The sequence below is a fragment of the Phalacrocorax aristotelis genome, chromosome 2 (assembly GCF_949628215.1).
Source record: "Phalacrocorax aristotelis chromosome 2, bGulAri2.1, whole genome shotgun sequence".
NCBI classification, from domain to species: domain Eukaryota; kingdom Metazoa; phylum Chordata; class Aves; order Suliformes; family Phalacrocoracidae; genus Phalacrocorax; species Phalacrocorax aristotelis.
Window position 1 is genome coordinate 58,869,339 of NC_134277.1, and position 14,128 is coordinate 58,883,466.

The following is a 14,128-nucleotide window of genomic DNA, read 5'->3' on the forward strand; positions in this document are numbered from 1 at the left end:
CATCCAACCACAAGTTTATCTGACTACCTTCTAAAGGAGCAACAACATACTGCTATGCTTGAGCAGGCTGTGCTTATGACAGCTCATTGGACTGGGACATGATATATGAATTTCTTAGAAACCTCACAGAATGAGAACAAATCTTGCTGTAAGGTCTGTTATGTGATATCCCAGGATTTTCTTTTGCTCAGTCACCTATGAAAGACTGTGATAGCTATAGTCATTTTTGCTTCTGCATTTCTAACCTCCACATCTCTAATGCATTAAAAAAGGCGGGAGGGAACAAACATCCATCCTCTAATGTCTCTTGTGAACTGCTTTTTGTTATGACAATCAAAACAGAACTTGTAATATTCTGATGAGATGAAAAATGTTTTATTGGATGGCACAACACTCAATGCTGATGCACAGGGGCAGAAAGCTAAAAGATATGGATTTCTAATAATCGTCTGGCATACCCTGACAAGCTCTTATTTTCTTTTTGTTCCTGGATATATTCTTCATTAGAAACAATAAGCTGTTGTTATAATTGGCATATAATATGTAATTGTTATATATTTGGCCAAGGAGAGGCCATGACACTCTCAAATTCAGACATGAGATATTTTTCTAATGCTTATTAAGAACTGAGATTGATTAATTTATAGATATCCATCTTTTTCACAATTTCTCCTAAGGAAGTTAGAATGAATTTTTGACTACTATAGAAAAGTGAGCTTCTGTGATTTTTCTGAGAGGGTTAAGCACTTTCATTAAAGACCTCCATCATCTCTAAAGGTCACTCCTAATCAAGTCACAAGCACCAAGAAGTGGGACAAAAGGTCCCAGTTGACAGGTCACTGGAGACAGAAGCCTGGAAAACTGGATTCCATTTTCAATATGGTATTGACTCCCTGGGTACCTGGGCAAATCATTTCACTTTCTCATGCCTTTGTCTCTCTCTCGCTCTCTGTAATATAAGAGTAATATACCTTGAGATCTAGCTAAAGAGTGTGACATGAGATGTAGTCTGAGATTCACTAATGGAGGACCACAGCCTATATGAAAAGCAAGGTATGTTATTTTCCTCATCTTATGGATTCTTCTAAAAATAAGTATTTCCACCAAACACTTTGTCTGTCAGCTGTCCCTCATGACTGAAACTTTCGAGGATACACATAGCCCTAATAATCTGATTTAAGATATTTAATCCGAAGGAAAGGTATCATGTTACTGCAGTACCACACTCTAGCATAAAACTGTACAGACCAGCATCAAGCATGTCTAAATACTAGGCTTATTTTCAGATTTATTTCACCACCATTTCCCCCTCTTCAAGATGACTATAAAGTAGGAAATATCAAAACAATCAGTAAAGAGGAAGCATCTTCAGGTAAGCTCTAGCTGACTCACCATCAGATTTTTATCCCTCAGAAAGGAAAAGGCATCCAATTATAAAACATTGGCCTTAATATCACCCTGCATTTCCAGAGTCCCATGGAGAAACACTGCCAAATTTCAAGGTAAGAAGATCTTGTTCTCACTCCCCCAGCTGGAAGTTTGCATGGGAGCAACCAGATGCAGGCTCTCAGCAGGAGAGCCTCTGGGCTTCCAGGAGGAGACACCAACAGGGTGTCAGTCTCACTAAACTGCAGGGGTTGTCTCAGCCTGTCTCAGAAACATGAGCTCCTACTGTCTTTCAAGATGAGAGATGTGAACATCATTATGCATGGGTTTCCAAGTGCTGCAGAAATGAGCAATTACATTCAGTTCATTACCTGAAGACCATGGCTCAGGCTGATTCTTGTGAACATTGCTGTCCTTGCCACAAAAGAGCATAAATTAGGAGGATGAACATCTCAGCTGCACATTTTAATTGTATTAGGAATGTCAGTCAGCTCACCATAGTGTTGACAGTTATTTTTGACCATTTACTGCCTTTCAACAGACTACACTAAATAGCAAAAACTGATTCACTTTCCCAGGTGACTTGGAAGAAGGAAAAAAAAGAACACTGAAGTATTTTATCTCCTTAGAGTTTTCTAGGGATATGTTTGACAGTTCAATGTGCCTCCATACTGGAAGGACTAAAAACTTCCTAGACTATTGTTGGAAAACCTGTTTTCTAAATCAACAGCTTCACAATACCTCTGGAGACACAGAACACATTTAGTACAGTACTCTGGAACTAGGTTTAAGTACAAAAGAGGAAAAAAAAAGATTGACTTTCATAAAGGGCATTACTCTTAATAAATTATAACAGAGATTCAGTGTTGCCCTGATACTTCTGCAGTATCACTCATTGCCTGTGAACAGGTAAGGAAGAAGATCCATAAGTTAGAGACATGAAAGACCAAGAAGTGACACAGGCTGAATGGCATTATTAATTCAGTAGATATTATTGAGCTCACAGAAAATTGGTAAAATATGTGTAGAAGAGATGGTGAGATACTTCCTTTAGCTGCACAGGTCCTGAAGTACACCTTCATTTGTGGCATACATCATCATCTGGCACAATGGAGCAGCTGGATTTATTTATGATAACTCAGGCTGTTGCTCAAGAGTTCTGCCTGGGGCCATTCATCTCACAAAATGGGACTATACCAGACTCTCCACATTCCCCACAGGATTTCAAGAACCAGTGAGCCTGGGAGGGTTAAGGCTACATGAGGTACCTTGCACACCTACAACACATGGAACCAACTCCCATGCAATTCTGAATAGACAGGAGGATCTGCAACTTCACACAGAGACCTACTGGCCCCTCAGAGACCTACTGAGTCCTCCCTTGGTGCTCTTAATTGCTTTGAAGTTCCAGCGGATACCCTGGGAACAGTGAATGCTTTATCAATTTTATTCCTAGTTCCCAGGTTCCTCTAACATAAAGCAGACAGACAGCTCCTCCTTAAAGAAATTCACCAAGCTTACAGCTAATGACACTCTCTGCCTGTGGCATCATTGTCACAGGAGATTAATTCCAGATCTTCAGTTGCTCTCACTTCACTCTGAAGTGCCTCCGCTAGTTGAGGAAAAACTGCTGTGGTTACAAAGAAGAGAAAACTATACCTTTTTTTTTTTTTTTTTTTTTTTTTTTTTTACCAGAGTGGCTTCCTCTTTTCCCTGCCCCCAAAAATCACGATAGCTAAGAAAGGGCTGAACAAGGTGACCTCATTATTAAGAGCCTAAGGAGAGACACCTGCTGCAATGCAGCTTTTAGATGCATATCTCTAAAAATCTTTAAGTTGCTGTGAGGTAGGAAGACCTCAGACTCATAACAAAAGGGCACATTTCATTGACAACACTGTGGTTGCTAGTAGAGAATTCTGCAAGCTAATTATTAGTCAATCTGATAATTTATTCTTTGATCAGAATAAAAGGATTCCCCTCTGGGTGTAGCTCCTTCTTCTCCCTCAGGTGCCTGACATTGCTGAAATGAAGGCCATAATTCAATTAACAACGGATGGGAACTTTTAATGAAAATTAACCATTCAGAAACAGATGCTGATGCCACAGAAATGCAGATACTCCCTGTGAAGCATCAATGGCTGTCATGTGGATGGGAAAATGCAGAAACATCTTAACTTGGAATTACACTCTGGATCTGCAGACCACAATTCAATGAAGTGCTTAAGCACATGCTTTGATTTCATTAATCTGCTTTGCCATATGCTTAAATTTATTCTGTACTTGTAACATTACTAACCAAAAGGTACACGCTTTCAACTAGTAGAACTTCCCCGATTGCTAAACCACCTTTGCATATCTGTGATTTTTTATGGCATACACAAAAGCAATACCTAGATTTTCAGATATAGTAAATAAAATGTGAAATTGTGAAACAGACTCCATGGCTGGGGCTGAAACTAATGCTAATTGTTTGCAAACTGACACTACTGAATGGCTGCCCACAGACCACCATGGCTCATGTGACTCATGGTTTATAATGACTAAAGCAATTGCCAGGCCTCAAGTTTAAAAAGCAGGAAACGAAGGACAACTGCAAACACGATGCCTACATAAGGTCACATGTTGGCAACTTTTGAAAGTTTTACATTCACTTTTTTTGGGAATACAGTTGGGAATAAAAAATCAACACAGTAAGCTCTGTTTCTAATTTTCCCCCTCCTCCCTACAATCCCCTTTTAGAAATCTGTTGCAGGATCTCATCAGACCAATGATTAGGGACTTTTTTTCTAATTTCCAATGGAAATTTATCCATCACTGGTTTAAAGGAATTTACTCTTGTTCTAACATTGGCCTTGAGCTTAAACAGACCGGCATTTACTCCTTCAGTGCATTTAGAAACAGCAATCATTTCTCCTTTCAGCACTTTTTCTGAGAGATTACACAAGAGACTAAAACAAATCTTCCCTTGTAAGGTAATAAAAACATGAACAGTAGTTCTGACCCTCTGATCTCTATTTCTGAACATGGCCACATAGTCTTCTGTATCAGGAGATTCCAGATTCTTCTCATCTGATACTTGTACCATGGCTCTAATGCCCATGTTTGATCTACCCATGTCTCTGCAAGTGTCCCAGAATCATTTAGGTAGGAAGGGGTCTTGGGAGGCCATTGAACACAGCCTTCCACTTGGGTTTTGAACACTGCTAGGGCCGGAGATTCTCTGGGCAATCTATTCCTGTATGTAATTATCCTCACAGCAGAAATTTTTCTTTTTAGTTGCCCAGAATCTCCTGTTTCAAATTAGCATCACTCTCTCATTCTTCTGCTGTGCACCTCAGGAATAAGCGTGGCTTTGTCTTCTTGATAACCTCCTCACAGATTATGGAAGATTGCCATTAGGACTCCCCAAAGCCTTCTGTTCTCCAGGCTGAAGAAGCCCAGTATCTTCAGCCTCTTCTCATCAGGCAAGTGCTCCAGCACCCAACTGTCTTGGTGACTCTCCACTGAACCTGCTGCTTTGACATTCAGAGCTGCCTCTCACAGGACCCCTTCTAATGTGAACTGCTCATCCCTCAAAAGGGCCACCACTCTCCTCCTCTTCCTTGCCTGTGTTTCCCAAAGAGCTGCCATCTCCCTATCACAGATCTCTAGCCATATGAGCTACCCCACCAGTTCTCAGCTATTCCAATGATTTCATAGTTCTGTGTCCATACATGGAGCTCTAACTCCTCCTGTTTGTTTCCTAGGCTGCATGCATTTGTGTATAGGCACCTGAGATGGGTTCTCTTTTGACTTGTTTTATCTTTCCTGAGGGCCCTCTCACTCCATTCCTCTCTGCCCCTTGAACTTACCACCCCTAACAGCTACTCCCTCACTTAACTATAAACTGTCATTACCATCCTCCAATATAGCCCAGTTTAAAACCTTTCTCATCAGGTTGGCCATCCTGTTAACAAAGATGTTCTTTACTTGCTTTGTCAAATGGATCCTGTCTCTCGTTAGCCATTCTCATTCCTCAGAGGAACCCATGATCCTAAAAGCCAAAGCACTCCTTGTGACACCAGCTACACAGTGTCTGTTATAGCTGTCTTGCTAGACAAGTGCAACAGACTTGCCCTTGTTTATCAGGGTAGTACGGCATTTTTTCCTACAACCTCAGGTATTACTATTATAATTCTTCTGCACTGATCCTTTTTTAACAATAAGTGTAAACAGAAAATCCACACAGTTGACACCACTGCCCTGGCAGATAATTAACAGTGATACTGCAAGGGACTGTAAAAGCCTAAGCAATTCCATAAAGGGATTGAATTTAAGATGGTAACATATTTTCAAATGAAACTGAGGCCAGAATACAGATGCTCGCCTTCTGCCACTTCAACTACTGCCAGTACTCAGATGTGAGCAGAAAGGACCATTTTTAAGTTTTCCTCTAAAAGAATCTATAAGGCTTGGTCAACCATTAAGTATTCAGCATTCTGATTTTTTTTTTTGGTTTTGTAGTAGATAATAATTTATCATCTACTATCACTTCAATTTCTACTGTCATTTACATTCAGTCTAGGAACAATAATATTGATTTTCCCTGCTATATTTTTAATTGCACGCAATAAAATGTTTTCCAGACATTCATTTTCTTTCCAGAGGAGGCTGTGTCACAGATTACAGCCTTCTGATACCTGTTAGTTTCCCTACAGAACTTTCTGTAAGGCCAGGGAGGGAGTGAAAAAACCCCATACCCCCAAACTATCACTGAAATCTGTTTAACACTTGAAGAGGAAAGCTCTTACTACAAAAGTTTGGTGAAATTAATCTCAAGCAAGGCAGTAAGATGCTTTCAGAGAGACAGTGTCACTTAGGGGTAGCACAGAATTCTAGGACTTGAGAAATTTGGTCTAACACAATAAAGCTGAACAAAAAGTTATAATTCAGCAATAATTTAAGGGTGATGCATAGGCATGCTGCAGTAGACATCAACCCAATAGTTTCCAACACTACACAGATGAGGCCACTTTGGTCATTGATACAACTGCAGAATCAAGAGGAAATACTGCGAGACCCAAGAGCAATAGATGAAGCCAGAAGAACAAAAGGGCATTGGTGAATTAGTGCTTCATAGCACAGAACTGTAACTGCTGGGAGATGAATCCTGGGAAAGATCTTCACGGCAGCAGTGGCTGCTTAAGTTAAAGCAAGAATATTTTTTACAAAATAAACTAAAAAATTAAGATATCATGGTGTGCGAAGAAAAGACAGTTGATGATATCCAAGAAAAATCCAGAGGGGGGGAAAAAAGAGGAAAGGAGACGAAACAAAATTAGAAAGAGAAAGTAAGGTCTTGCTGTATGATGATTAATTAGTAAGGGGAGTGGCCCCTGATCAGGCAAGTCACAGAAAGTATTCATAATTATTCCCCTAAGTCCCCTTAGTCCTTTACGTCTAATGGTTACCCTTGAAATTCAAAACATTGTATTACTCCCTCTAGTAATCCCTCTAGCATCAGATGGTAGATAAATAATTTAAACCACAGCAATAATCATAAAAATACTACGAAATCAATCTGTAAAGTACCAGTCTATGAGACCTTCATACAGACAAGCATTTGAATAATTTTTCTTTTACAAAGTAGAAAAATATGGCACCTTGTAGAAAGCTTATTAAATTATGTGCAATGTATTTAACTGTGTTGATAAAATTTAGAATCCATATTAATGTTCTTTGAAAATGCTTTTTTTGGGGGGTGGGGTGGTCAAAAATCTATTCACAAAAAACTTGGGAATTCTTTAGCTTGCTACAAAATCCCCATATAGGATCAAAATACTACCTGGAAAAAAACCCAAACAAAACTAGAATGAACACACTCATGCATGAACACTCCAGCTTTGTCCTGTTTAGTTACAGAAGAAAGATTAAAGGAACACAGAGCATGTGAAAATACTGCTGTGTTCTTCCTCAGCTTACTGCTACCACCAAAACAAGAGAAAGTTTTACCAGCTTCCCACTGAGCATCAGCTCCTACCAATAAGCAAATGACGAAGACAAATGTCGTATGTTTTGCTGCTGATCATTTAATATAAAGCAGGCAACTTGTGCAGCAGACGAACTGTTTTACGGAATAGTAAGTTATTAATACTATATTGCACAGAAAAACCCAAAGTATTAGAGCACTACAGAAAGAAGTTTGTTAAAGGTGGGGATGAGAAGAAGGTTTTAGACTCCAAAGGAAACACAAGTAATTGACAGGTTTCGGAAAAAAAACCAGCTCTAAGAAAATAATTTTTGTAACAGAAAACTTCTTGTGGTTTCCATAAAGCAGCAAAATAGATATTACAATATTAACAAGATCATATTACAACAGCTAGGGGCAACAACAGAGAGCAGCAACCTCACTGGAAGAGCTTTCTTTAGGGTCAGAATTCTCCTAGATGATTATACATCAGGTGCTGTAGTAACTAATTAAAAATCTGGACAAAAACCAAAAAATTTTGAGAGCAGAACCAGTGAAACTTACCAAATTTCAGATATTGATTCAGAATCAGACTGGATGACTCCAGAATTTAGAAATACATAAGTAAACCAATTAGACTCCTTACACCATCTTCACTTGCAGACAACCATTAAGATGCGAATTTTAAAACATCTGTGTGATGTCTATATATCCTGCTATAGAGTATTACTTGTTTCTTAAGAATTACGAGAAGATGAAAATGTAATTTAGTAAAAACTATTCTTTTTCACTTGGCAATGATGGCTTGGTATTTTCCTTTCCTCTCTGAAAGATAAGTATTTTTTTTGAAGTGGTTACCTGCAAGCTAACAAATTGACATGAATTTGTTGTAATCTGTTTGTCTAAGCAAAGGCTGTAGGATGATACTTATACAAAAATATTTTGCAGAAGTAATCCATAACTATTAGATGTCATCCTCGAAAAAAAAAATCCCTGAAAAAGCCACATAATTCCAAATATTTCATTAAGTTGACGCAGATTGCACTTTTATCTGACGCTAATTAAATTGCTTGAAAGGATATGAGTGTTTCAAAAGCCAATTATTATTTCTAAGATACTATATAAGCTTTGCATATTTCATTCTACACATTTGCTTATGCTGGAATAGAACTAAGTTATAAAGAATTTAGCTGTTAAGAGAAAATCCCACCAATCTTTTCCTTTTGTAGCAGTGAGAAGCAAGATAGAAAGTACTTTTTTTTGCAGGTCAAGACATGATTGATAAAAATGAATTAAATTTTGATCACTGATACCCACTAAAGCACAGAAATTCCATGGTAAAAACGAAGCAACACCACTTCGTAGCCATAAATTACCATGAAATAAACCTGAGTGACTTGGACCTGGAGCCTTCTGAAGGTCCCATTTACACAGGCCCACTACAAAAACATGTTATAAGAATGACTGAATGATCATTAGCTGAGCTGGATTTTCCTAGGGAAGAAGAAAAACATAGGCTCTAACTCTAACAGTCTTATTTTAAGAACAGGAGTTGAGCTGTAACAAATCCTCAAAGTTTCTTGCCAAAGATGAAAACTGAGGCAGCTAAACCACCAACACAGCAACTTTTTTTCTGAGAAGCCATTTAAACATGCTATTGAAGGTTTGGAAGCCAAAACCCCTTTCTGCAAGAGTTTCTGTGAAGGATCAGGGGTCCCAGAGAAAGGCTTGGGTAAGACTTTTCCACTGCTAATATTTTTGACACTGGCAGTGTTTCTATTCAGCTGAACAGCCAGCTTTCTCATAAAAGAAGTCACAAAAAGACGTATTTATCAAAGAACAAGAAGCTGTATATTTGTGAATTCCATAGACACTCAAGTCCATAGACATTCAAGTGACCTACAAGGAGCTCGAGGCAGAGACTCACTGCTTTGTCAACTAGATTAAGTTACAACAGTGCTCTTTGAGAGCAGATACCAAACAGGAAAGACAGCATTTCAGGACAATCAATATTCTAAGTGCTAAATATACATTTAAATATTTTGTTTAAATATTAAATATATGTTTAAACCCCTTCCTTGGCAACTGGGACCTTTTTGCAACTGAATCAATCCACAAAATGTATTAACAATACAGGAAATGAAGACATTAAAGGTTATCCCCAAATTTCCAAATTACAAAGTTACCCCCCAGAAGAGGTACGCTCACTAAGGATTTTCTCCTCTGAGTGCCAGTGCAGGTCAGATCTGCTTCTTACACATATGAGGTGGTACAGAACTGAAAATCATTCTTGAAGTTCCTGCAAAATTCAGGGAGTTGGCTGCCAGAAGAAAACTCAGAAGTTGAAGGTATATACCCTTAACTTCCCATTAAACTTTACTCTACAAGCATGGACACATAGCAACCCAAATAACATCGACATAGAAAATTGCAGCAACAAACTCCAGTCAATTTTCCAGTCTTGTACCTTCCCTCACTTATATCTATTGTACAGTCCTCATCTAGGAGCAGATCTCCGTGCCTAGTCACTGCACCTGCATCTGTAAAACAGTTCATGCAGTAGTCTCTGGACCTCAAGCCAGCTGACACAGCACTGCAAATATGCATATGCTGTTCTCTCTTGTCCCCAAGACAAGGTGGTCCCCTCCAAAAGCTTAGTAAGCAGTTACTGGGCTGTGCTAATGCCAAACTGCCCAGGCACTGTCTGCAAAAAAGATAGCTGGCTCACACTGAAACTGTGCTCGGGATCACACTAACAAATCAGCTGCACAGCCTACTGTATGGCAGTATTTATGTTAATTAAGGGCCTTATTAATACTGTTGCTACTATTACCATAATACTATGTTCCACCTCGGTGCAGAACTGAGAATGTAATGGTGTTTTATAAAAAACTAAATGAGCGTCACAGTAGCCATTCAGAGAAGGATGTGGGCTTTATCCAATTTACAAATGAGGAGACCGAGATAAAAAACCTATACAATTTACTTCTCTTCAATGAAAAGGCAGTAAAGAGCCAAGAATAAGGGATGGGACTCCTGATTCTTATTGGTCATATTTAGCTGCTGGACTGCTATCTGTGATGTTAAATTATTCATCATTTCTCACAGGGAAGGCAGGCATGCACTCACAAGAAAAGCTGTGTGCAAGAAAAAGGATTACTGAAGTATTAACACACTTTTTCAAAAGAGTTAGCTAACTGACAAAAATATGCTGCTGTAACACATTTTCATGTATAGGTAGCAATTCTTCTCCCCTACATCCCAGGGCTGGAATCCTGCATGGGGAACACTGAACTGCTCAGTATAATGTAAAAGACAGGCCTCATTAACTCTTGGACATCTTCTCATTTCTTGGTCATAAATCCTATTACCTTGTATTACAAACTGCCATAAAACTCACAGATAAAAGATAATTTATGCTCAGTGTACAGAAGCTAATGTTTCTGTACTCCTGAGAAGCACACTACCAGAAAATGAGAAAGTATGTATGTGAAACCTTAAGCCATTCATACTGAGCATGGCTAGCATGATAAACACGACTCTAAGGGCCTAATGCTCTTCAGCCAGGCTATATTCTAATGGTAATTGATATTACCAAAATTCCAACCGTAAAATGTATGGACTGTTGCATAAAATATCCTGCTTATAAAGAGTGATTACTCCTTATTAAGAATTCAGGCTTTCCTCCCTCCCCCCACTTCAGAAAGAAATATGATGGCTATTCAGTACAGAGATACATTTTCTTTCTTTTTTTTTTTTTTTTTCTTCTTTTTTATTTTTAAAATTCCAATCATCACATTAGAAAATGCTTCAGAGCAAGCATCACCTCCTGGAATTTTTACACAGTCTCCCTATTTCTGACTCCTGTCCTAATTAGTGTTGCACGGTGCACAAAACTGAACAACCCTTGGAGTTGGCAAAAATCAAAGGCAGCTCAATTTCTTATTTGCTTTTTCTCTGAAGCAATTTAAAGTCTTTGGACTTTGGCACCGACATTAACTGTTTTGGTTATCTGCTCAAAGGAATATTTTGCTTTAATGAAGATTGAGCAAAAGGCTGTTTGTCTGAATTTTCCTTTCCCATTCAGATGAGAGAAAATATTTCACTGTCAGCTTACAACTTCTGTTGTTACAGACTATGCCCTCACTGCTTGGGCCCTTTCACAGGTGCACCTCATTTCATACCTGCTTTCTTTTCTTAAATACTTGTTTAGGAATTTGACCTATACTGGAATTAATTTATCTAAATTTAGATATCTACAGTGTATACCTAGAGCTCAGCCTACTACCTAATTTCTCCATAGAGTCCACAGAGACAGACATTTATGGGGAGTAATTCTTCCCATCTTTTTTTTCTTTTCCACCTCTCAGCACAGTTGCTCCTTACAGGTCAGAAAACAATATGAGTTTACTTCCTTGTAGTTTTCTTTACTTTCCTTGCCAGAACATTTTTCCCAATATATTTAAAAAAACTTGCACTGTTTGTCCATCTATTTCCCAAGTGAGGCCTCAGTACGCAACATGCCAATTACCCTTACATTCAGTACTTGAATAATTTTATTGGCTGATGAAAAAAGGCTTTGTTTTCCTGGTTTTACTTGCTTGGTAGTCTTCAGTGGATTCCAGATCGGGCATTTTCCTTGCTGTCTTCCTCTATCACCCTGAGACTTTTAGCAAGTCTATAAACCTGTTTCCTACAACACTGTGGACCTTTACAAGCGTGTTAAACACTGATATATTTCTTCTGCTGAACCCCTCTATATCAACATCGTAAAAATGTGAAATAACTCTCTTTCAAAGCAATTACTTAATAGATTTTATGGTGTACTTAGATATCTACTCACACAGTCCTCTTAGTTTCTGTGTAACTAACTAAATATTCAGCGTCTTGACTTTTTATTCCCCTTCTTATCCTTCCTAGAGCTGTTTATAGGATTACTAGTTTCTGTGCTCTATCCAAATATTTTAGACTCTGCCTAGGTACACATGAGAGGGAACCAATACTAGTCTCCCCACTATAGTGAGCAGAAGGCTAATGTTATTTAGAAGCAAAGATATGGTTACATTTTGCTCATATATTTTATTCAAAGAATCCAATAAAGGTCAGATTCTTCCTCCCCAAGAGAGAAAGGTTTCAGATCTACATTTCACAGAAAAAAGCATGATGCTTTTCACTTTATCATTTGCATTAGTATTTGAATCTCAAAACCTTGCTTCATTTGTTGCACAATTTCCAGACTTGCATTTCAAAAAGTCAGTGGGTCTCCTGCTGTGTTCAACTCCTACATACCTTGATTTTAAATTACAAAGGGGACAGGGGAAAGAAGAGAGAATGCCATTATTCTGGCTGTTTACAAGAGAAAAATATCACGCTGAACTCTGTATAAAAAAAGAGTACTTCCAAGTTTAAGATCCTCATTTCTTTCTGTGTATAAACTACTCACCTGACTTTTATCTGAACTATGCAGGATTAATATTATTATCTGGAGGTACCATGACAGTTGACTGAAGATGCTGGCAGTGACAAGTTTAAACCAACAATGAAAAGCAATTTTGTATCAAAGTTAGCATTAAGATTGTTTAAACAGCTTGCCCCCTATATCTGCCCTTTATTTCTGAATGCTAGAAACAGCCTGAAGTTACAGAAGTCAGTTACTGGCAATGCAAAGTGACAGCCAGGAATCGCAGGGAAAAAAAATATCCTGTGGAACACTCTCTACCAACAAAAAAGTATTATATGCTTCTCGTACAGCATTATTAGGAACAGAACATAAAGATGTTTCCAGCAAACTCAAACAATTAGCGGCATCTCATTTCTATTTAAATGCACAGATTATGATTTTTTATTCAAGTAGCAAAGAGTTTAATTATTCATTGAAGACTTTTCTAAGAGCAACCTTAGGCATGGAATTTTAATGCCAGTTATGGAAAAGATGAATGAAAAGAATTAAAAGTCTTTCCAGTCCAAATAGGTGTTTTGTAAGCTAAATTGGGACTTCTCCATCTTATTTCAGCTTTTCACTATGTTCTTAAAAATATCCTAAAATTAACTTGCAGTGGTCAATGAAGTACTGCACCCACAGGTCAATTAGAAGCAAGTTACTCCTCACTTTCAGATTTTAACCACAGTTATCCTTTAGCCCTCTTTCCCCCTCACTCTGCTACCTCTATCCATTTAGCTGTGCAACTACTGATCACAGTCATTCCTCATCATACTGGCAAATGAGCTCCTGTGCCTTCTATCTTTCCTGCAGACACAGTGCTTCAAAGTTGTTAATACATCATCTGCCCCTGTGGATTTAAATCTATAATCTCATAGAACCTTATTAATGCTTTTCTCAAATTACAATGAAGCATGTGTGGTGCAGGGTTTTGTCAAATTTATCTGTGAATGTTATTTATTTTAACGAAATAAGCTTTCCAAGATAAAATAGGAAAGTTAGCTAAGCTTCTAGAAACCCTAACATCAGGAAAAGATTTTTCCAAACAAATAAATGAATCACTCTTAGAGAAGACTCTTTGATGCTCAGATTTGCTGTTAATTTAAATCTTAGAAGCAGAAGCCCAGCAAGATCTTTTGTGTGTGTTGTTTTACGAATCAATAAATGGAATAACAGATCTGAAAACCCACAAAAATAATGCATCTTAAATAAATTCCCTCGTTGATGCTATCTGGATTTCCATCATAACGAACTATACCACTCAGACCACATAAGAGCTCTGCCTGACATGTTTGTCAGGAACTCCCTCATATCTTACTCTTATATCTTTCTTTTTTTTCTCTTACTGCAGACAT

The 14,128-nt window shown here is 38.1% G+C and overlaps 1 protein-coding gene across 7 annotated transcripts in view; it reads right to left on the reverse strand.

Moving 5' to 3' along the window:
* TPK1 (thiamin pyrophosphokinase 1) overlaps positions 1–14,128 on the reverse strand; it is a 308,617-nt gene that overhangs the window by 95,214 nt on the left and 199,275 nt on the right. The window lies entirely within an intron of this gene.